The sequence below is a fragment of the Triticum urartu genome, chromosome 5 (assembly GCF_003073215.2).
Source record: "Triticum urartu cultivar G1812 chromosome 5, Tu2.1, whole genome shotgun sequence".
In the NCBI taxonomy this organism is placed as follows: domain Eukaryota; kingdom Viridiplantae; phylum Streptophyta; class Magnoliopsida; order Poales; family Poaceae; genus Triticum; species Triticum urartu.
In genome coordinates this window covers 661,216,669-661,235,570 of record NC_053026.1, presented here as the reverse complement: position 1 = coordinate 661,235,570, position 18,902 = coordinate 661,216,669, and the positions used below count along the sequence as shown (strand labels likewise).

At 48.7% G+C, this 18,902-nt stretch overlaps 2 pseudogenes; both read left to right on the top strand.

Moving 5' to 3' along the window:
* The first annotated feature begins 2,921 nt into the window (after window positions 1-2,921).
* On the top strand, window positions 2,922-3,756 carry LOC125507693 (annotated as a pseudogene).
* Window positions 3,757-4,313: 557 nt separating this feature from the next.
* Window positions 4,314-9,039, top strand: LOC125507692 (annotated as a pseudogene).
* Window positions 9,040-18,902: the final 9,863 nt, after the last annotated feature.

The window sequence follows — 18,902 nt, the reverse complement described above, 5'->3', positions numbered from 1 at the left end:
GTCCTTGCTGCGCCGGGGTTTTCCGTTTCCATCCCTAACTTCGGATGCACATGGGTCGCTGGTGCTACATCTTGCCAACCAGCTGTCCTCTCCTGCGCAAAAGCGGGTCATGAGGCTTGTTAATGCGGCCATTGTTCTTTTCTTTTCTTGGCCGAGGTGTCTGGCGAGCCATTCATCTCGAACGTTGTGCTTAAAAGCTGCTAGGGCTTCAGCGTCCGGATAGTCGACTATATGATTCTTTTTAGTAAGAAATCGGTTCCAGAATTTCCGGGCTGACTCTTTGGGCTGTTGAGTTATGTGACTGGGATCGTCTGCATCCGGAGGGCGGACATAGGTCCCTTGAAAATTTGCCCGGATAGCATCCTCAAGCTCTTCCCAACTTCTAATGGTGTTTTCGGGAAGGCTTTTGAGGCAATGCCGGGCTGGCCCTTTAAGCTTGAGGGGTAAGTATTTTATGGCGTGGATGTCATCTCCTCTGGCCATGTGTATGTGGAGGATATAATCCTCGATCCAGACCCCAGGGTCTGTTGTTCCATCGTACTTCTCTATGTTCACGGGCTTGAATCCCGCTGGAAATTCATGGTCCAGCACCTCATCGGTGAAACATAGGGGGTGTGCGGCACCCCTGTATTTGGGTGTGCCGTGATGTTCGGATATTTGTTGTGTTGCATTGCTTACTAGAGCTTGCTTTCTTGGCCCGTATATTGATCTGGCTAGGCCGTCTTTTTGATGTGGATCCTTTGGTGGATCGCGTGCCGGCTTGTGTGCGGCACCGCTTGCCGCTCCATGCTGGTCATGCGGTCGTCCATCCGACCGGATGACTTTCCTATTTTTTGACTGCGGGGGCTCTAAGGCCTCCTCGTCAAATTTAGGCAGTAGCTTTCGCTTTGGATAGCTTTTTGTGCGGCGACTTCCGGCATATTTTTCTGCGGTGTTGCGTACTTTGCTCCATCTGATTCTGAGTGTATCTTCCGCAGTTTTGAGCTTTCGCTTATGCTTTTTCAGGCTATGCGCAGTGGCGACGAGCCTTTTGTGGAGGTTCTTCTGCACCATGAGTTTATCTGGCGTAAGGTTGTCCGGACTGTTGTTTTCGCCAGGGACGGGGTGTTCAGTTTGTTTATCGAAGTTTCCCTGTTCGGACGCTTGCTCGAAGGCATGTTCATCGTCCGCCGGCTCGTCCTGCTCTATGGCTGGGTCTGTATGGCTGTTGTCTCTGTCGAGGCAGGCTTGGAGCGGCGCTTATGTCGCTGCTTTGATTGCTTTTCGAGTCAACGATCCCTCGTTGCATCCCTGTGTTCCTCGTCGTCACTTCCTTTGGGTGTGTGCACCATGTATACATCATGAGATGAGGTGGCTGTCCAGTGCCTTATAGGCGTTGGTTCGTGTTCATCTCCTACATCGTCGTTCATACCGTCGATGTCTTCGAAGTCGAAGTCGAGCACGTCGTTTAAATTATCGACAGTGGCTACGAAGTGGGTGGTGGGTGGGCTTTGAATTTCTTCATCATCCGCATCCCAACCTTGTTGACCATAGTCCGGCCAGGGCTCTCCTGATAAAGAGAGAGACTTTAGTGAATTCAGAATATCGCCGAAGGGCGAGTGCTGAAAGATGTCTGCGGCGGTGAACTCCATGATCGGCGCCCAATCGATCGGTCGGGGCACGGAGGGCTCGGAGTCTGGAGAGGAGTCCGGCTCCTTGTAGTCACGGGCTTCACAGAGAATAGGGCTGGTGTTCGGCTCGATCGCCATAGAGATTGCAGTCCTCGAGGCGGTGTCTAACCACCCATCCTCAATTGGAGTGATCGGCTCCGAGCTAGGGGTCGGAGCGGACACAGGTGCGGCCTCCAGGGCACTGTTCGGTGGCAGAGCTAAATCATGCCCATCGTGACAGTGCGGCGTGCTCGGCTGTGGCTCGAATCCATCGAAGATCAAGTCTCCGCGGATGTCGGCCGTGTAGTTCAAACTTCCAAATCTGACCTGATGGCCAAGGGAGTAGCTTTCGATCTGCTCCAGATGACCAAGCGAATTGGCCCGATGTGCAAAGCCACCGAATATGAAGATCTGTCCGGGGAGAAAAGTCTCACCTTGGATCGCATCACTGTTGATGATCGGAGAAGCCATCGGGCCTAAAAGTGACGACACAGAGGAACTCTCAGTGAAAGCACCAATGTCGGTGTCAAAACCGGCGGATCTCGGGTAGGGGGTCCCGAACTGTGCGTCTAGGCCGGATGGTAACAGGAGGCAGGGGACACGATGTTTTACCCAGGTTCGGGCCCTCTCGATGGAGGTAAAACCCTACGTCTTTGCTTGATTAATATTGATGATATGGGTAGTACAAGAGTAGATCTACCACGAGATCAGAGAGGCTAAACCCTAGAAGCTAGCCTATGGTATGATTGTCCTTCGTCCTACGGACTAAAACTCTCCGGTTTATATCGACACCGGAGAGGGCTAGGGTTACACAGAGTCGGTTACAATGGCAGGAGATCTACATATCCGTAACGCCAAGCTTGCCTTCCACGCCAAGGAAAGTCCCTTCCGGACACGGGATGAAGTCTTCAATCTTGTATCTTCATAGTCCAGGAGTCCCCGAAGGTATAGTCCGGCCATCCGGTACACCCCCTAATCTAGGATTCCCTCAACAAGCATCATACAGTTGTAAACGATAGGGACCCGGGTCTATCTATCTAGCTATCTCGCATACATCCATCCAATGCCAATAAAAACAAATTAAACAAAGCCCAGAAAACGTCAAGACTTCTCTGGAAAGTATCTTGCTAGTACATGCATTCGGTCCTATTTATGGATCTCCCTCCTATATCTCTATATATCATTGAATTCCTTCCATAGATAGACATATCTCTATCGTTGCCCCCAACATCTGTTCCAAACTAGCACACATTTCCCAAAAGAGCCTTTACCATGGCAAGCCACCTTCAAGTTCAGCAGCAGAAATAACAGCTGAATCTGCCGCCAGGTTCAGATTTCACCCGATGAACATGGAGATCATCATCTTCTACTTGGTCCCCAAGGTTCTGACGAAAGCCTTCAACACAATGATAGTAAGGGAGGTGGATATGAAAAAAATACGAGCTACGGAATCTCCAAAATTAGGTAAACATGGGGGAGAAGGAGCGATATGTCTTCTCCTACAAGGACCTCAAGTACCTCACCGGGATACGGACCAACCGGGCCATGAACGCTGGCTATTGGAAGGCTACCGCAAAGGAGAAGGAGATCATTCTACCCCGCTGACCAAAATTCTCATCAACATGAAGAAGACACTGGTCTTCTATATATACAAGGGCAGGGCCCCTAGGGGGAGGAAGAAAAACTGGATCATGCATGAGTACAGAATTGAGATCGTCAAGCAGCTGACACCCAATTTGCTGACCAACATCGTCGAAGCCGCCACCATTAATGTGTCTTCCAAGGTATTTTTAGTCCTTGACTAGTAGTACTCATGACTAATGAATTCTCTTGTACATACATATCTAGCTAGTGGCAATTGTTGATTTTAACTAATTTGGTTTATGTATGTTGGTAGGAGGAGTATGTTGTCTGCAGAATTTTCTATAGGAGTATAGGACGAAAGAAGGTGGTGATGCCATCATATGCCCCACCCATTCTTATGTCTATTGGGGCAGAGCAGTATCGAGGCTTCCTCGAATCCAGTACATTGGCTCCTCTCATGGACTACAACGTGTTGTTGTCAATGGCGCCATCGCCTCTGCTGCCTGCAACTTCTGTGTACTAGATGCTTGCCATCGGGGCCGGATCATGATGGGTAGTGTGGCGCTCCCAACTTCGGTGTACATATTTTTACATTAGAAAAACATTTTGGTTTACATTGCATCCAAATCTTTAAAAATGTCATAATTTTTTTTGGACTAGTGAACATTTTTTGAATGTATGAAACATTTTTAAAATTTTGCTAACCTTTCTTAAACTGTATAAACACTTCCTAAAATGGCACTTACATTTGTTAAAACAAGTGACATTTTTCACCACCTTGACATGGCCAACACAACAACACAAGCAGCATACAGTTCTAAACGATAAGCAGGCATGTCTATCTATCTAGCTATATCACATACATCCGTCCAATGCCAATAAAAACAAATTAAACAAAGCCCGGGCAACGTCAAAGCTTCTCCAGAAAGTATCTTGCCAATACATGCATTCGGTCCTATTTAAGCATCTCCCTCCTATATCTCTATATATCATTGAATTCCTTCCACAGATAGATACATATCTATCAATGCCCCCAACATTTGTTCCAAACCAGCACACATTTGCCAAAGAGCCTTCACCATGGCAAGCCACCTTCAAGTTCAGCAACAGAAACAACAATTTAATTTGCCGCCAGGGTTCAGGTTTCACCCGACGAACATGGAGATCATCATCTTCTACCTGGTCCCCAAGGTTCCGACGAAAGCCTACGACACGACGATAGTAAGGGAGGTGGATATGCAAAAATACGAGCTATGGAATCCCCAAATGAGGTAAACATGGGGGAGAAGGAGCGATACTTATTCTCCTACAAGGACCTCAAGTACCACACCGGGATACGGACCAACCGGGCTATGAATGCTGGCTATTGGAAGGCTACCCAAAGGACAAGGACATTATTATACTGCCGACCAAAAGTCTCATCGGCATGAATAATACACTGGCCTTCTACAAGGGGTGGGCCTCTATGGGGGGAGACAAAATGGATCATGCATGAGTACAGAATCGAGATCGACAAGCAGCCGGCACCCAACTTGCCCACCAACATAGTTGAAGCCGCCACCATTAATCTGTCTTCCAAGGTATTTTTTGTCCTTGACTAGTAGTACTCATGATTGATGAATTCTCTTGTACATACATATCTAGCTAGTGACAATTATTGATCTTTACTATTTTGGTTTACGTATGTTGGTAGGAGGAGTATGTGGTTTGCATAATTTTCCAAAAGAGCACGGGACTGAAGAAGGTGGTGATGCCATCATATGCCCCGCCCAGTCTTATGTCCATTGGGGGAGAGCAGTATCGAGGCTTCCTAGAATCCAGTACATTGGCTCATCTCATGGACTATGACATGTTTTTTTCACTGGTGCCACCTGTCGTGGATCTAAGACTGACAGTAGAATGGGGGGTAGGTATGAGGAGGCAAGATCCTAGCTATGGAGTAGTTGTACACACGAGTTTTACGAGTTCAGGCCCTTCTCGGAGGAAGTAACAGCCCTACGTCTCGGTGCCCTGAGGCGGTCGACTGGATTATATGTGTGTGTGTGTGTGTGTGTGTGTGTTTACAAAAGTGTGAACCCTTGTCCCAGAGGAGGGGGTGGCTTATATAGAGTGCGCCAGGACCCCAACTCCCCTCCGTTACACAGGGTTCAATGTTCATAAAGGTGGGGCGTTACTGGTAACGTCTACAATAGTGTTATAAATTCCCATAATGCTATAGTTTAAGTCACGACCGTTGTAGAGTGGAGGGCTTCTCGTCTTTTGGTGGTCGAGTGTCTTCAAGGTGGTCGAGTGTCTTCAAGGAAGTCGAGTGAGCACATCTTCATGGTCGAGTGGATGACGTTTTCTCTTCGACTGCTTCTGATTCTTTGCAAAGATGTCCTCGGGGAGGGTATGCTGGACAGGTCCATGACCCTACCCTAGGTACATAGCTTCATCATTAGCCCCGGAATGGATCAGGGTTCGAGTGAGGAAGGGGTTGAGAACACTTCCGACCCACTCTTTGTGCTATGAATATGCCTTGTCCTGAAACAATGAGTCGAGGAGACGACGTCGACTCCTTTCTCAGTCGCCTTGGTCCATGCTTGGTTGTTGTCGAGTGAACTTTCATGGTTGAATTCCGAATGATGATGTAGAGGGTGTTTGTCTTCAGTCTAACAGGTTGTTCCGCTCTCCGCGGATTTCGCAGGATTTGAATTTTGGGAAGCGCGCCAGACGGGAGGAAACGAGGTTATCAGGACAGATTAGGTAAGTTCCTCGATCCCCGCGCCACCTTTTTCGCCACGTACTGCGCGCGCGACTGTTGCGGGATTTGTTTAGATAGCTTGGGTCCACTAGTCAGCCACTCGGAGGGAGGTCTTATAAAAGGTCTCGGGCAGGCCTCTGCTCCGCACGCCCCCATTCTCTCTTCTCTTTCTCCCAATCTCTCCGCCACTCTCGCTTCCGCCTCGTCGCCGGACCTCCGTTCGAGCTCGATCTGCCACCATGGGGAAGGATAAGACGGCGGCGCTGGAACGCGCGAAGAAGGCGACCGCGAAGGCGAAGGGCAAGCGGACCAGCCGGGGCGGATCCTCGTCGAGGTCCGGCCTGCCGACGGGCTGGATCCAGGGCGACTGGATCCGCTCGGCAATCACGCAGGATGACCTCGACGACCTGGTGGAGGGGCGATTGATCCCCCACAAGTCGGCTCTGCTCCCGGGGGACGAAACCGAGCCGCAGCCTAGAGAGGGTGAGTGCGTCCTCCTAGCAACCCACGTAGATCGTGGATTCTCGCTGCCTCCCCACCCTTTCTTCCGGGGTTTTTTGAACTTCTTTGGGGCTCAGCTCCACCACTCCGAACACCATAGTCTATCTGGCCGCTTTCGTGTCCATGTGCGAAAACTTCTTGGGCTGTCGACCGCACTGGGGGCTTTTCAAACACATCTTCACTTGCTGTTCCCAGTCGGTCAAAAAGGCCAAGTCGAGTGACGAGAGGACGCGGGGTGATCCACATGTGCGGTGGTCTGGGGATCCAGATGAGGAGCAAGAGTAATTTCCCAGCGATGATCCTTCCTGACTCGGTTCGGGGCTGGCAGTCGACTTGGTTTTACTGCAAGGATCAGCCAACCCTGGCCAGTCGACTGAATTTCCTCCTTTTTCCTTGGCTCGTGTGGAGAAGCCTGCTCCCCTGAAGGTAGTTCCAGAAGAGAAAGCGCAGGTCAAGGAGCTGGTTGAACGGGTCGTCCAGCTTGTCCGCGACGGAGTGACCGGGATGGATCTACTGGAGGTCTTTCTCGGTCGACGCATCCAACCTCTTCAGGCGTGTGATCATCCGATGTGGATGTACTCTGGGCTCGAGGATACCACTCGGATCCACCCGGAGGAGGTCAGCGAGGATATCTTGGAGAATTGGTGGAGGGGAATCACTGGCAACAAAGACAACCCTCGGGGATCCAGGAGGGTGACTCCATTCGACAACTCGTGCCAGCCGGAGCAGGTATATTTCTGTTTTATCAAGTACCTTTCCGATTCACCACGTGGTGTCCCGTTTGTGGTAGACTGAATGTCTTTTGATTGTTATCCTTTCAGGCCCTCATTGAAATGTACTCGATGCCCTGTGGAGTGCAGGACCCCGGCGCTGACGAAGAAGGGAGCGGGGGCGAGAGCGGCGAGGAGCATTCAGAAACCGAGGAGGACGAGGAGAGCGATGAATCGACCGATGAGGAAGAAGTCGACTCGCCTCCTCGCAGGGAGAGGAGGTCCAAGCACACTCATGAACCGGCACGCGCTCTGGACTTGGTGGCTGCGCCAATCGGGCAATCCTCAAAGCGCCCCAGGATGTCTTCCCCGACGCCGACTGAGAAGCCTCCAAAGCAATCTAAGGTCGCGCCACTTCCAGCGCCGAAAGTGCCGAAAGCCATCTCTTCCAAACCGCCCAAAGCTTTGCCTTGGATCAAAGTGGCCGTTCCTACTATCTCCGGGTAACCATCTGACTTGTCCTTTATGTGGATTCGATTAATTGGGTGTAACTGATTGAGTGCGGGCCTTTGCAGTGCTGCTACGTCAGGGACCTCTTCATACCAGTACCGGGACGAGGAAATGGAGGATGCGGTAACCTCTAACCCAGGTATGAACTCTTGCGATTTCGATTCTTGATCCTTTTAGGGTCGAGTGGTTCACTTGGGGTCGAATGTTCTGTCTTGCAGCTCCACCCAACATCATTGACCTTCCGGACGACGACGAAGATGTGGCTCCTAAGCCTAGGAAGAGAAAGAAGGTAACAGCTGGCAGGGTGGCTCGGCAGGAACCAACTGCAACGCCTCCCGTCTGTCAAGCCGAACATGCGAGCAGGGCCACTGTGACGTTCGCTCCACCCTTGCCGAGTGGGCATCCCACGCGGTCGACCGTGCCTGTGGTGCCTTCAACTATCCAACTCCACACCACGGAGCCTCAAGCAGCTGCACCTGGGTCGTCTGCACATTTTTTCACCAACAACCCCGTCCCAGACAACCAGTCGGAAGCGGCTGCGGAAGCCATCCGGCAGGCTGATATGATGATGGAGCGGGTGAAGATAGTGCACGACAACAGTCAGGCTGCCTACGACGCTAGTGCCGCTCTTCGGGCCAACGTCCAGGTGAGTAGACTTTCCGACTGTTTTTGTTCTCGAAAAATCTTCTTCTGCACAATCTCCTGTTGTTCGCGTTGAATTAGAGCACCCACTGGGTGTTGCTGTCGTTTTTGGTAGTCTCGCTCTTCCACTTGGTCTGGGCGAGTGGGACCAGAACCGGTGGGGGCACGCCAAGTGCACCCACTGGGTGTAGTCCCCGAGACCGCGGTCAACTGCTGGCAGTCGACTGTGGTCTGAGTTCTTCTTTTCTTGACGGTGCAATTGTTCTTTCTCTTTTTTCTTACTCCTAACACTCGACTCCGGCGGGCCGGGCGAGTGGGATCAGAACCGGTGGTGGCACGCCAAGTGCACCAACTGGGTGTAGTCCCCGAGACCGCGGTCGACTGGTGGCAGTCGACTGGGGTCTGAACAGCTTGTTGTCCACTTCTTTAGGTTTTATTCACTCGAAAATGAACTGCTTTCGAACCTATCGATTGACCTGTCTCTTGCCTCCTGCAGAAGTCTTGTACTCTTATCTCCAAGTTTGCCGAACTCGAAGAGAAGCAGAGGTAACTCAACTTGGACTTGGAATTGGCTCAGCAAAATCTGAAAAAAGCTCAAGACAAGGCCGCTGGTATGGAAGGTAACTGATTGCTGACTGAATTTCAATATATCTCTTTGATCTCTTTTTTGATTCGATTATTTTTTTTGCAGAGAAAATGAAGTTGGCTCTGGACAAGAAGGACTCGAACCTCGCCGCCGCCCAAAAAGCAGCCCAAGACCAAACCGCTCTCGCAGACAAGAAGCTTGCTTCAGTCGGAATGCTTGAAGGAGAGGTGACTAGACTGACATCTTGTCTTAATGAAGCTATCCGCAAAGTGACCAGCCTGAAGAAGGATAAGGTCGCCCTAAACGAAAAGTTGGAGTCTGTGATCCGCAAGATGAACGACACAGAAGCTTATCTGAGGACCCTCGCCAAGAAGCTTTATCTCATGCTGGGAGGTATTTCTTTTAATCCGACTGTGTTGATGCTTGCCATCGGATTTTGCTCGGTTGATTGAATTGACTTTCGGCTGCAGAACTTTGTCAAGACTTTGACGAAGAAACTGGAAGGGTCGAGACGGGTCTGGACCCTATCGCTTCCCCGGTCTGCGACGAAACTGCGATGAACGTGCTCCAACTGGAGTCCCGTATCGCCAGCGCCACAAGCTACCTCGCACGCCTGAAGGAGGTTGTCTGTCGAATCGATTCGACGCTTTGGCCGGAGGCGACGCTTCAGAATGATCTGGAATCTCTGATGACTCGACTGAACGAGATCCCTGACCGAGTGCAAGAATGGAAGAAATCCTCTGCCTGGTGTGGTGCTGACGTGGCGTTGTCCCTGGTGCGAGTCCATTGCAAGGAGGTTCGTGAAGACAAGCTGGCTGCGATCAAAGTATCTAACACCAAAAAGCACGACTTCCAGTCCTTCATGGAGACTTTCATTGCTGCCGCTACTCGGATTGCTGATGGCATCGATCTGGAATCATTCGTGGAGCCTGCCAGTCCTCCTCCGGCTGAGTGAACAATCTTATGAAACTTGGATACACTTTAAATTTGCCTCGGAATGCCGAGTGGTTTCTGTAACTGGTAAACTCCTTCGGGCTTGGTGCCCGAGTACTTTTGATTTGCTGCTTGGAACCTTTTAGTATTTATCTGAATTTGGTTTATCTCCAAATGTGCTTGTGTTTGACTTTGGATGGACTTTGCTTGCTGCACCTCTTCGTCCTTGCGGATAGGGATGGAGCGGACGTTGTATTTGTGCTACGGCTCCGAAGGAGAAGGTGGCACTCGACCTGCACCTCGTCGTCCTTGCGGATAAGGATGGAGCGGACGTTGTATTTGTGCCGTAGCTCCGAAGGAGAAGGATGCAGTCGACCTGCGCCTCGTCGTCCTTGCACGTAGGGATGGAGCGGACGTTGTATTTGTGCCGCAGCTCCAAAGGAAAAGGTTGCAGTCGACCTGCACCTTGTCGTCCTTGAGGATAGGGATGGAGCGGACGTTGTATTTGTGCCGCAGCTCCGAAGAAGAAGGTTGCAGTCGACCTGCACCTCATCGTCCTTGCGGATAGGGATGGGTTTCAAACTTAGGCAAGTGCTGGACTGCCGTTAAGCCTCTTAGTGAGAGAACTTAGGCGAGTGCTCGACTGCAGCTAAGCCCCCGAGTGGGAGGACTGCTCTCCACTCGATAGGATTTTTTCAAACTTAGGCGAGTGCTGGACTACCGTTAAGCCTCTTAGTGAGAGAACTTAGGCGAGTGCTCGGCTGCAGCTAAGCCCCCGAGTGGGAGGACTGCTCTCCACTCGGTAGGATTTTTTCAAACTTAGGCGAGTGCTAGACTGCCGTTAAGTCTCTTAGTGAGAGAATTTAGGCGAGTGCTCGACTGTAGCTAAGCCCCCGAGCGGGAGGACTGATCTCCACTTGGTAGGATTTTTCAAACTTAGGCGAGTGCTGGACTGCCGTTAAGCCTCTTAGCGAGAGAACTTAGGCGAGTGCTCGACTGCAGCTAAGCCCCCAAGTGGGAGGACTGCTCTCCACTCGGTAGGATTTTTCAAACTTAGGCGAGTGCTGGACTGCCGTTAAGCCTCTTAGTGAGAGAACTTGGGCGAGTGCTTGACTGCAGCTAAGCCCTCGAGTGGGAGGACTGCTCTCCACTCGGTAGGATTTTTTCAAACTTAGGCGAGTGCTGGACTGCCGTTAAGCCTCTTAGTGAGAGAACTTAGGCGAGTGCTCGACTGCAGCTAAGCCCCCGAGTGGGTGGACTGCTCTCCACTCGGTAGGGTTTTTTCAAACATAGGCGATTGCTGGACTGCCGTAAGCCTCTTAGTGAGAGAACTTAGGCGAGTGCTCGACTGCAGCTAAGCCCCTGAGTGGGAGGACCGTTCTCCACTCGGTAGAATTTTTTCAAACTTAGGCGAGTGCTGGACTGCCATTAAGCCTCTTAGTGAGAGAAGTTAGGCGAGTGCTCGACTACAGCTAAGCCCCCGAGTGGGAGGACTGCTCTCCACTAGGTAGGATTTTTTCAAACTTAGGCGAGTGCTCGACTGCCGTTAAGCCTCTTAGTGGGAGAACTTAGGCGAGTGCTCGACTACAGCTATGCCCCTGAGTGGAAGGATTGCTCTTCACTCGGTAGGATTTTTTCGAACTTAGGCGGAACGGATTTGCGACTAAGCCCACCCACTGGGGGATTTCAGGAGTAAATAAGAACAACACAATCGAATGAGAGAACCGTAAGCTCTTGTCTTTGATAAACGAATTACAAAAGGTGTTGCTTATTACATTTTATTCGAACGAGTGTTTAAGTATAAAAGGGGCGGAGCAGCTCCGCGTTCCAAGCCCGTGGCTCGTCTTTCTATTGCTCGATACTGTAAAGATGGTATGCTCCGTTGTGGAGAACTTTGGTGACGATGAAGGGGCATTCCCAAGTTGGAGCGAGCTTGTGTGGTTTCTGCTGATCCACTCGAAGAACCAAGTCTCCTTCTTGAAAGGCCTGACTCCTCACATTCCTGGCGTGGAATCGACGCAAATCTTGTTGATAAATGGTCTAGCGGATCAAGGCCATCTCTCTTTCCTCCTCTAAGAGATTGACTGAATCTTGACGGGCCTGCTCTGCTTCTGCTTCGGAGAAGAGTTCAACTCGGGGTGCGTTGTGGAGCAAGTCATTTGGCAGAACAGCTTTGGCTCCATAGACTAAGAAGAAAGGAGTTCTTCCAGTCGACCGATTAGGAGTTGTCCTTAAACCCCACATAACTGACGGAAGTTCATCAACCCAAGCACCTGCTGCGTGTTTGAGATCACGCATCAGTCGGGGCTTCAGTCCTTTGAGAATTAGGCCATTGGCTCTTTCTGCTTGTCCGTTCGACTGCGAGTGAGCAACAGAAGCATAGTCGACTCGAGTGCCCTGAGAGGCGCAGAAAATTCTGAACTCATCGGAATCGAAGTTCGATCCGTTGTCTGTGATGATGCTGTGTGGGACTCCATATCTGAACGTGAATTCTCTGATAAAACTGACAGTGGTGCTAGCGTCCAGGTTCTTGATGGGTTTGGCTTCGAACCATTTGGTAAACTTGTCGACCCAACGAGCACGTGAGTGAAGCCGCTTCTGCCGGTCCTCAGTGGTCCAACCATATCCAGTCCCCAAACATCGAAGGGCCAGACGAGGGGAATTGTCTTCAGGGCTGACGCTGGCTTGTGAGACATATCAGAGTAAAATTGACAGCCTTCACATCTGTCGACTATATCTTTCGCCATCTCATTTGCTCGTGGCCAATAGAATCCAAATCGGTATGCTTTAGCCACGATGGCCTGAGAGGACGCATGGTGGCCACAGGTCCCCGAGTGGATGTCATTGAGGATCATTCTACCTTCTTCTGGTGTTATGCACTTCTGACCGACTCCAGTCACACTTTCTCTGAATAGCTGCCCTCTTATCACAGTAAAAGCTTTAGATCGGCGGACGATCTGTCGAGCTTCTTCTTCATCCTCAGGGAGCTCTTTCCTGAGGATGTACGCAATGTAGGGCACCGTCCAATCGGGAGTAATGGCCAGAACCTGCATGATTAGGTCGACCACAGCTGGGACCTCGACTTCAGTCGGATCCGTGGCGCTCTTGGGTTGTGGGGGCTCTTCAGTGAAAGGGTCTTCCTGAACCATCGACGTGTGAATATGCTCCAAGAACACATTGCTGGGAATGGCTTCTCTCTTGGAACCTATCTTTGCCAATTCATCGACTGCTTGATTTTTCAATCGGGGGATGTGGTGGAGTTCTAACCCCTCGAACTTCTTCTCAAGCTTTCTCACCGCGTTGCAGTAACCAGTCATGGCTGCGCTTCTGACGTCCCACTCCTTCATCACTTGATTAACTACCAAATCTGAGTCGCCGTAGACCATGAGGCGACAGACGCCGAGTGAGATGGCCATGCGCAACCCATACAGGAGTGCTTCGTATTCTGCTTCATTGTTGGAGGAATCAAAGTGAATCTGGAGGACATATCTGAGCTTGTCTCCTCGGGGGGGTACTAGAACTACTCCAGCACCAGAACCGCTCAACATCTTGGATCCATCAAAGAATATGGTCCAGTGCTCAGAGTGAACTTGAGTCGGCAGTTGCTGTTCGATCCACTCGGCAAGGAAATATGCTATTGCTTGGGAATTGATAGCTTTCTTTGCCTCAAACTTGATATCCAAGGGAAGGAGTCCAATCGCCCATTTTGCCACTCGACCAGTTGCATCCCTGTTGTGCAGAATCTCTGACAGTGGAGCGTCGCTGACGACTGTAACAGAGTGATCCGAGAAGTAGTGTGCAACCTTCTTCGTGGTCATGTAAATTCCATAGACAAGCTTCTGATAGTGAGGATATATCTGCTTTGACGGGGTCAGGACTTCAGAAATATAATAACTGGGCGTTGAACCTTGTACGCTTTTCCTTCTTCTTCCCGCTCGACCGTAAGTACTGTACTGATGACTTGTCCAGTGGCTGCTATATAAAGCAAAAGAGGCTCTTTGCTGATTGGAGCAGCAAGCACCGGCGGGGTGGAAAGCAGGGCTTTTAGCTCTGCAAATGTTGTATCAGATTCTGGAGTCCACTCGAACGTATCTGATTTCTTCATCAGTCGGTAAAGAGGCAGCGCCTTTTCACCGAGGCGAGAAATGAATCGACTTAGGGCGGCCAAGCAACCAGTAAGCTTCTGGACATCATGCACACGCACAAGGCGTTTCATTCAGAGTATAGCGCCTACTTTCTCTGGGTTAGCATCGATTCCTCGTTCGGAAACAAGAAAACCGAGTAACTTTCCGCCTGGAACTCCAAACGTGCAATTTGCTGGATTGAGCTTGATATCATACCTTCTGAGGTTGGCAAAGGTTTCAGCGAGGTCGGTCAGCAGGTCGGAACCTTTACGTGACTTGACCACAATATCATCCATGTATGCTTCCACATTCCGACTGATCTGAGTGAGCAGGCACTTCTGAATCATTCGAATAAATGTGGCTCCGGCGTTCTTCAAGCCGAATGGCATTGTGACATAACAGAAGCACCCGAACGGGGTGATAAAAGCTGTCTTTATTTCGTCGGGTTCGTACAGACGGATCTGGTGGTACCCGGAGTAGGCATCCAAAAAGGACAAACGCTCGCACCCAGTAGTTGAGTCGACTATCTGATCGATGCGAGGGAGAGGTGTTGACGCTCAAAAGTGGCACGATCATAAAGCAGCATGCCGGGGCGAAAACCTTGCCGGGATAAAATCTTGCCGGTGTGAAAGCTTCCGGTGTGAAGGCTTGCCGGCGTGGAAAGCTTGCCGACACAGAAAGATCGCCGGTGTGGAAGCTTGCCGGTGTGAAATCTTGCCGGGGGAGAAACCTTGTCAGGGAGGAACCCTTGCTGAAGTACAAACCTTGCCGGAGTGAAACCTTGCCGGTGTGAAAGCTTGCCGGGTAGAAACATTGCCGGTGTGGAAAGCTTACTCGGATGGAAAACTTGCCAGGTTGGAGGCTGTGATAGTCAATCGAACGAGAAGTTGAAGATGGGATCAAAAGGTTATTCAAATGATCTCGGATGGAAAAATGATCTACACGGGTTGTCTTCGTCTCGTCGAATCGATCGATTTTGATATAAAAATCATTCAAATCCGAGTTCGTATGCAAAAGTTAGAGCAATCAGAGTGCAGCCCTGTCACGAGGCGAGATGTGGCGCGCCCCACCAGACACATGTGTGACGGGTAGCGCGAGGAAATAGCCTGTGTTGCGAGACAGATCTGACCCTCAAGATTATCTCTGATCAAAAAAACCTTCAACATAAAAGTTGTTCGTCTCGTCGAAACGGTCAAGATTGCTTTTGGGCTTGTTTTCATCCGAGATCGTTTACCACCGCAAAAATGGCCCGCAAGGTGCAGCCAGTTCAAACCGAACAGTTTTGGAAAGTTCGGATAAACCAGTCCGAATTTGACTAGGGTTTTGGACGTGAATTGATGTAATTTTCTTGTAAGGAAAGCCTAGATAAATTCTTTGCTTGTACGGGAAGTCCAGCCACCTCTTATATATCTTGGGGGTGACGGCCGATTGAAACAACACCAATCGAGCCAATCTATCAATTACACTTTTGTGTTCATCTACTTTTATCCCTTACCCTTGTGTCTTTCTTTCTCGTTCTTCGTTCGTTCTTCGCGTTGAAGGGCAGCGATCCACGAGGCTCTAGGGGCGAGCGAATCGACTTAGGGAAGCCCATAGCCGCCGCAATCCTTGACGGGGTCCCTCCCGGGTGCGCGGGTTTCGGGTCTGCAAAAGCGCCCGCCGACTGTCCTGCATATCGCGCTGTCGGTCGGGTCTCCTTTGACGTGAGCTGCGGTGCATCACCCCCGGCGTCGAGGGTACACGGGACGTGTTCGTGTGTCAACACGCTTTTTGGCGACTCCGCTGGGGACGAAGCTTTGAACGGTCTCCAGCCCGTTCTTGCTACGAAGAGATCATCATCAAGTTGCTGAAATCTACAAAGGTAATATGAATACCGAATTCCCCTTTGTAGATGCAAATAATTCATATGTTGTTTCTGGATCACCTAATGAGCATAATGTATCGGCTAGCCCTAGTTTTATCAATAATGCATCTAATTATGCGCAAGGGCCGATGCAAAAGAATTTTCATGCTTCAAATTCTTATGATTTTAGCAACGTACAACATATGTATCCAAACTCTCATGCATCGGCAACCCCACAAATCCATATGCCGATGAACAACATGATGGGTTTGGTTAATCAATTTGAAACACCTCATGTTAAAATTTCCAATAGCATACAAGAAAGTGTTTCACCTTTTTATTCGTCGGCAACTGATTTGCAATATGTGAATCCAACCTTGCCAATGGATGGGAGAATTGGCCATTCTACTACTAGCTATTCGGCCAGTTACTCTCAACCATCATATGCTACACCTCATGTTAGTAATTTTTCAGCACCGTATGCAACTATAGATGTTCATAATTCGGCCCCGCATCTTCATGGTCACAGCCGAATAAGTGAAAATTTTACAGGAACACATGTGCCGTCATCAAATACTATAGCATATAATGCATACTCTACGCAATTCAAGAATTTCGGCAACACTCATGAATCATTGCCGAAAGAATCTGAAAGTGTTGCGGAGCAATCCCTTCCAGAAGCGGTTGTGGATGCATTAAAAAAGAGCTTGGCACAAAACAAGAAGGTTAGTGCACTTTGCCTTGAACAATATGAAAAGGGGTTGTTTCCTGATTATGCTGCAATAAGAGCTAGAGTTTTACAAGAAGATGAATCTTTGCCAATTGATAAAATTGGCGAGCAAAAATATGGTTTTACAACAATGCATATGCCTTCACCTAATACTACATCATATTATACAGCCCCTACACAATTGCAAAGTTTCGGCAACACCCATGTGCCATTGCCGAAAGAATCTAAAAGCATTGTGGGGCAATCGTATCCGAAGTGGGCTGAAATTGACAAAATGATTAAAGCCAATTTCGCCGCTCGCCGCCAGAAACAAAAAGAAACAGAATTGGCTCGAGTGAAAGAAGCATTGCCAATTGGTAGAAGCAATGTAAAGAAAGATGATTCAGAACATGAAAGTGCTCCGGTTAAAAGAGCCGAATCAAGAAGTATATATTCTAAATCCATCAAATGGAAAGAGGCAAGCATTATTGAGAAAGGGCATGGCAAGCATAGCAAAGCGACTATACTTGATTTTTCCAAAGTTAATGGAACCTACTTCCTGCCCTATGAGTTTCGTGCCAGAGAAGTTGATGAACTTCAAGGACAAGAACAAGTAGCCGAACAATGTTCGGCCGACAAAATTTTTCAATGTAATGATGCACGGAATCAAGAAAAAGATGATGAAGAGGCATTGGGGAGCCATCCAAAGGCGGAGCAAGATATTTTTCAAGTCACACCACCATCGTGCTCGCCCAACATATTTGAAGAGGTATGTTTAGCAAGTAATTTACCTATTTTCAGATTTGGTCAGGACTTTATTGTTGATGCATATATTAGAAAAATCCTCATAAGTAATTTTGAAAGACCAATGAAGAAGGGTAATTTACCTGCTAGCAATAAAGTTGTTATTGAGCATATCGGTCAACCCATTATGCCATTTATAAAGACCGATAGTGACTTATTATTACAGCCAAAGCTTTCCCCGTTGCTGTATTTAAAGTTCATATCTATTTGGGTAGCTTTGCTTATTTCATACTTGGCTTGCACTTGGTATCAATTGAGACATGTATGTTCTAACTATTTTAGTTTTAGAAATTTAAAGCCAAGGTTAAATTCTGTTGAGAAAACCGATGCTAGTATAATATCTTACCCAAAGACATCGGAAATAGAGTGCAAAACACAATGGATAGCCGAATGGTGTGGTGCAAAATATGAACCATTCGTTTGCTTAATTCCAAAGCCGTTCTCACATCAAGATCGGCTAGAAAATAAAAGGTTTACCTTTAATTCAAAAATGTGTGATAAAATCTTTGATTTGTTGTTGAGGAATAATTATATTAGAATTCTTGATCACCATGTTGAGCCATCTGTCCAGGGACGAATGTATTGTAAGTTGCATGATTCGTCCAAGCATAATTTTGAGGATTGTAACATGTTTCGTCAAATAGTTAAATCGGCCATTGATAAAGGACGATTGAAATTTGTTGAGACACCAAGAGATGACCAGTCTATTCCGATTGGTCCTAAAGGTAGAAAGTTTTTGCATCGGCTGCTTCAAGCCGATCCATTTGAAGAGAAGGTAAAAACTGCAGGTGATGGGATCAAGCTTTCAAGTAAAGAAGTTGTCGAAGAGCATAATGAACATAATCTTGAGGGCAAGAATTCCATCGAAGCTACAATGGAGACGCCAAGGACTGGGGGGCAGCAAGCAAATCCAATGATCGATGAAAGCAAACCAAAAGGAAACAAAGGCCGAAATAAGCGCAAGTGTAAGAGATAAAAATCACCTTCGCCGAACTATTGGATAAATATCAAAAGAAGAGTGAAGAGAAGAATGCTTATCGGCCCAATCATGCAAAGAAACGTGGGTCACCCCCAAGGCGCAAATATGAAGATCGGTATTGGCAAAGTGAGAATTTTAATGCAACATATTCATATCCTTATTTTGGGCCGCCAATGCCAATGCCGTGGATGCCTCCCTATGCTCATATAGATCCATATCCATCATGGAGCAGGTATGATACAAGGGCACATTCTCCATCTTATTTTAGACCATCTCACCAATATTATGCAGCTCCGAGAAGATCAATATCTGAACAATCACATGTTAAAGACCGTTTCAATCATAAGGAATCGGTCTAGAGCTCAAGGATGAAGAAAGAGGTGGTCAAGCAAGTTACCGTGTTAAAAGAGATGGTCGTAAGAGTGCAACTTCAGATTTGATCTCAAATAAAAAAGAGCCAATTAAAGAGTTAACATTGGCTACTAAAGGCAATGAGACAAAGCAACCAATTATTGAGAGTCAAAGTGGCAAATCTGAAGAAAAGAGGTTGAGAGTGCATAAGGCCAAAAAGGAACTGCCATTGGT